The 6,046-nt window shown below is 47.3% G+C and overlaps 1 pseudogene; it reads right to left on the reverse strand.

Annotated features, from left to right (window-relative positions):
* Window positions 1-5,636: 5,636 nt before the first annotated feature.
* On the reverse strand, window positions 5,637-6,046 carry LOC145337248 (late histone H2B.L4 pseudogene; annotated as a pseudogene).

Below are 6,046 nucleotides of genomic sequence, written 5' to 3' on the forward strand. Positions count from 1 at the left end.
AGCGAGGGTGTAGAGAAAGATCAGCTTAATGCGAGGTAGGTCCATTCAAAAGTCTGACAGCAGCAGGGAAGAAGCTGTTCTTGAGTCGGTCGGTACGGGACCTCAGACTTTTGTATCTTTTTCCCGATGGAAGAAGGTGGAAGAGAGAATGTCCGGGGTGTGTGGGGTCCTTAATTATGCTGGCTGCTTTTCCCCAAGGCAGTGGGAAGTGTAGACAGAGTCAATGGATGGGAGGCTGGTTTGTGTGATGGATTGGCCTTGTTCACAATCTTTTGTAGTTTATTTGCAGAGCAGAAGCCCAGACCAAGCTGTGATACAACCAGAAAGAATGCTTCCTATGGTGAAAAGTTGGTGAGAGTTGTAGCGGACATGCCAAATTTCCTTAGTCTTCTGAGAAAGTAGAGGCGTTGGTGGGGCTTTCTTAACTATAGTGTTGGCATGGGGTGGGGGGGCAGGACAGATTGTTGATGATCTGGACACCTAAAAGCTTGAAGTTCTCGACCCTTTCTACGGCATCTCCGTTGATGTAGACAGGGACATGTTCTCCTTTACGCTTCCTGAAGTCGATGACAATCTCCTTCTTTTTGTTGACATTGTGGGAGAGATTATTGTTACCGCACCAATTCACCATTTGTTTTCATTAAGGAGAGTGTTTTTTTTAGATAATGAATTCACCATTAGACATTTCGAGCTCTGAGTTCGCTCGTCATAGATCCTGAGATTTGCCCATGGGTGATACTGGTTGAATTGGCATGGAGGGTGTAAGAGCAAAGGTGGGCTCATGTGTTGGCATTAAGTAAACATTGGTGTAATTCAAGGGTCATGGGCTGGGTGGATGAGCATTGGTTGGCGTGGGGGGAGGTGTGACGCTCAAAGACGGGGGTGGGTGAAGTGACGCGGTGGTACAGATGTTGGGTGGGTGATAGTGATGAGGGCAATATTGTTCCTTTGTTTCATTGCCTCTTTAAAGCTGGGTCAAAGGCCTGGATCACTGAGGTTTGTGCCCAACCCAGGTCCACAAACAGCAGCCCCTCTGCTGCCCCCAAACTGTTCCTGGGGGCAGCAGGCATGGCTTGACGCCTATCTCCTCCCTCCCGACTGCCCGCCACTCGATCCAGGAATGAGAACATTACGTCCTGAATCGGATTTGTAGAGCTGAGAATTTTCCAGCCTCTGAGCGCCCAATTTGGGAGCAAAAAAAAAAATCATCCTAAATTCAGGGCAGCACGGTGGCACAGTGGTTAGCACTCCTGCCTCACAGTGCCTGAGTCCTGGGTTCAATTCCGGCTTTGGGTGACTGTCTGTGTGGAGTCTGCACATTCTTCCCACGACTTCATGGGTTTCCTCCGGGTGTTCCGGTTTCCTCCCACAGACCAAAGATGTGGAGGTTAGGGTGGATTGGCCATGCTAAATTGTCCCTCAGTGTCCAAAGATGTGCAGGTTAGGGTGGATTGGCCATGCTAAATTGTCCCTTAGTGTCCAAAGATGTGCAGGTTAGGGTGGATTGGCCATGCTAAATTGCCCCTTAGTGTCCAAAGATGTGTAGGTTAGGGTGGATTGGCCATGCTAAATTGTCCCTTAGCGTTCAAAGATGGGTAGGTTAGGTGGATTGGTCATGCTAAATTGCCCCTTAGTGTCCAAAGATGTGTAGGTTGGGTGGATTGGCCATGCTAAATTGCCCCTTAGTGTCCAAAGATGTGCAGGTTAGGGTGGATTGGCCATGCTAAATTGTCCCTTCGTGTCCAAAGATGTGCAGGTTAGGTGGATTGGCCATGCTAAATTGTCCCTTAGTGTCCAAAGATGTGCAGGTTAGGTGGATTGGCCATGCTAAATTGCCCCTTAGTGTCCAAAGATGTGCAGGTTAGGTGGATTGGCTATGCTAAATTGCCCCTTAGTGTCCAAAGATGTACAGACTAGATGGGTTGGCCATGGTAAATGTGTAAGGTTATAAGGATAGGGTAGAGAATAGGTTTTGGGTAAGGTACTCTGTTGGAGAGTGGGTGCAGACTCAATGGGCTGAATGACCTCTTCTGTGCCAAAGGAATTGTATGATTCGATGAAGGTTGGGGCTGAGATTGGACAGGAAAATCTATAAAGAGACTAAAGCTGATTGAAAGATGTAAAAGATCATAACACCTCCTGGGTTCAGACAATGATTCTAGGGCTGCAGAGTAAAGTTTAAAGTTTATTTATTCGTCACAAGTAGGCTTACATTAACACTGCAATGAAGTTACTGTGAAAATCCCCAAGGTGCCACACTTTGGTGCCTGTTTGGGCACAATGAGGGAGAATTTACCATAGCTATTCTGCATAACCAGCATATCAGGGTGAACAGTTGGGAGCTTTTTCCCAGGGCAGAACTGACAATCAGAATGGGGCAGAAGTTCAGGGTTAGGGGGCGAAAGGTTCACTGGAGATGTGGGGGGGGGAAGTTTTTTTTTCCACAGAGGGTGGTGGGGGCCTGGAATTCACTGCCAGGTTGAGGCAGACACGCGAGTCACATTTAAGACTTATCTAGACAGACACATTAACAAAGAGGGAATTGGGGGATATAAGCAGTTGGTCTAGATAGGTAAACATGATCGGCGCAGGTTTGGAGGGCTGAAGGGCCTGTTCCTGTCGTATCCTGTTCTTTGTTGTCTTCTGGACTGTGGGAGGAAAACTACGCAGGGGGGAACGTGCAGACTCCGCACAGACAATGACCCAAGCTGCAAATCAAGCCCGGGGTTCTGTGAGATGGCAGTGCCAACCACTGTGCCACTGAAAGAAGACAGGCTCGTTCAAGGGGACAGGAAATGCAGCGTCGTTGCCGTTGCTTGTCTTTCGCTGTCCACCCCAGAGTTGAGGAGACTCTGCACTTTTGGTAAAGGTCGCGGCCATGGGACTCGGGTTGGGTGCGTGCTGCTAACAACGAGGCTAAACCCGAGAAAAGGGGCTGAAATTCTTTGTAAGACAGTGTTGTGAAAGATTATGTGAAAGACTGATGACACTGGTGCTGAATGGAACCAACTCTTAAGATCTGTCTTGTATCTGCCATTTAACGTGTAATTCCCTAGTTTATTATCGACCACAATTCGCTTGTTAATTCATATCTAAATTCTGGGTGTTAGGAGAAGAGGTTATCTAAGATAATTTAGTGTTGCGTTGTTTGACTCTCGTAACAATTCTTCTGTTTCAGTGTAATCTTGCAGGCTCATTTTTTCAGTGGATAATTACAATCAGATTTTTAAAAGTTGCTGGTCCCCCTCCAAAAGCAGAACACGAGCAACAAACTGTTTTGTTACCTTTTCCCGCATGTGCATCTGTCTAACTTCCTCTTCAGACCTCAAAACACATTTCAGTTTCCTTACTGGCCACTTCATGTGGGACGATCTGCAACATTTGGTGGTATGGGAATAAAAGTGTTTGTTCCCCTCAATAGCACATTGCAGGCTAATTTAAAGAAAAAATATAGTACATCTCAGCGCCAAGGATTCGGGTTCAGTTCCAGCTTAGGTTACTGTCTGTGTGGGGTTTACACATTCGTAAGATCTAGGAGCAGGAGGGGGCCATCTGGCCCTTCGAGCCTGCTCCGCCATTCAATAAGATCATGGCTGATCTTTACGTGGACTCAGCTCCACTTACCCACTCGCTCACCATAACCCTTAATTCCTTTACTGTTCACAAATTTATCTATCCTTGCCTTAAAAACATTCAGTGAGGGAGCCTCAACTGGACAGGGAATTCCACAGATTCACAACCCTTTGTGTGAAGAAGTTCCTCCTCAACTCAGTCCTAAATCTGCTCTTCCTTATTTTGAGGCCATGCCCCCTAGTTCTAGTTTCACCGACCAATTGAAACAACATCTCTGCTTCTATCTTGTCTACTCCCATAATAATCTTATAGGTTTCTATAAGATTTCCCCTCATTCTTCTGAATTCCAATGAGTATAGTCCCAGCCTACTCAGTCTCTCCTCATAAGCCAATCCTCTCAACTCTGGAATCAACCTAGTGAATCTCCTCTGCATCCCCTCCAGTGCCAGTATATCCTTTCTCAAGTAAGGAGACCAAAACTGAACACAGTACTCCAGGTGTGGCCTCAACAGACCATATACAGCTGTAACATAAACTCCCTGTTTAATCTCCATCCCTCTAGCAATGAAGGACAAAATTCTATTTGCCTTCTTAATTACCTGCTGCACTTGCAAACCAACTCCTTGAGATTCTTGCACAAGGACACCCAGGTCCCTCTGCACAGCAGCATGCTGCAATTTTTTACCTTTTAAATAATAGTCCATTTTGCTGTTATTCCTACCAAAATGGATGACCTCACATTTACCAAGATTGTACTCCATCTACCAGTCCCTCACCCACTCTCTTAGACTTTCAGCATCCTCTGCACACTTTGCTCTGCCACTCATCTTAGTATCATCTGTGAATTTTGACACACCCACCACATTTGGTCCCCAACTCCAAATCATCAATGTAAATTGTAAACAATTGCAGTCCCAATGCTGATCCTTGAGGCACACCACTAGTCACTTATTACCAACTAGAAAAATACCCATTTATCCCCCCCCACCAATTTGTTAGTTAACCAATCCTCTATCCATGCTCATACATGACCCGTAACACCGTGCACCCTTATCTTATGCAGCAGTCTTTGGTGTGGCACCTTATTAAATGCCTTTCTGGAAATCCAGATACACCACATCCACAGGTTTCCCATTGTCCACTGTGCACGTAATGTTCTCCGTATGTATGCGTGGGTTTCCCCCTATACTCCAAAGATGTGCAGGTTAGATGGATTGGCTATGCTAAATTGCCCCTTTTGTGTTCATAGATGGGCAGGTTAGGTGGACTGGTCTTGCCAAATTGCCCCTTGGCTTCTCAGGAGTTCTAGGTTAGATGGACTATGCTAAATTATCCATTATTGTTCATAGATGTGCAGATTAGATGGATTGGCTATGCTAAATTGTCCCTTACGTGTCAGGGAACTAGCAGGTAAAGCCATGGCATTATGGCGCAGGCTCGATGGGCTGAATGGCCTCCTTCCACTCTGTAGGAACTCCAATTTCTTTTGGGGGAGGTAGTATATATTAACCCACAAAATGCTAACATAACAAACATGGGGATTCTGCTGTTTTTTTGGAAGGTACCAAGGATTGGGGTTATTGAAACGTAGTCAATTTCACTGTCCCTCACAATATAACTATCTGTAATATACAATGTACTTGCAAGTGTCCCAAGACTTGTGATGGTGAGTTCTCCCCGTGCTGCTCCTCCTCGCCACCCAAACACACACACACACACACGGATCTAAATGCAATGAGTTGAGACAGACAGACAATTATTTAACCATCATTTTCCTTCATATAATTTTAAGAGGGAAAAAAATAGGTCATTGCAAATTTAACTCCGGAGATAAGATGCACACTAAGCCTTTTTTTTTGAGAAGGATTGCAGAATCAGAAGCTTTTTTTTTGAGGGGTAAATCCCACCAAGTCAACTTTGGAATGGGGAGATGCCAAGAGAAGGGCTCTGAAAAAGAGTCTTGTTGTGTGTGGGTGTGTGTGTATATATATATGTGCCTCTCTCCCCCCCCCCTCCCCACCACCACAGCCATAAGAGGGGCTTGGTCGCCCCCCCCTGGATTCTCAGCAGCAGCTGGTGTACTTGGCGACCGCCTTGGTGCCCTCTGAAGTGGCGTGACTGGCCAGACCGTCGGGCAGCAGGAGGCGGACGGCGGTCTGGATCTCCCGGGAGGACAGGGTCTGCCGCTTGCTGTAGCCGACCAGGCGGGAGGCCTCGCAGGCCAGCCGCTCGAAGATGTCGTTGACGAACGAGTCCAGCACGGAGGTGGCCTGGCAGGAGATGGTGAGCCGGGGGTGCAGCTGCTTCAGCACCCGGCGGATGTAGCGACCGTAGCTCTCCTTACGCCGCCGCTTGCGCTTCCTGCCGGCCCGGATTATGCCCGATCCCGCCGCCTTGCTCGCCGTTTGCTTTGGCTTTTTTCTGGGCGCCGTGCGCTTGTTCTGAGACATGAGGGTCCCAGCTGAGCCTCCGC

Source organism: Carcharhinus amblyrhynchos, unplaced genomic scaffold (genome assembly GCF_965287045.1).
Source record: "Carcharhinus amblyrhynchos unplaced genomic scaffold, sCarAmb.v2.hapA scaffold_45, whole genome shotgun sequence".
Taxonomy (NCBI): Eukaryota; Metazoa; Chordata; class Chondrichthyes; order Carcharhiniformes; family Carcharhinidae; genus Carcharhinus; species Carcharhinus amblyrhynchos.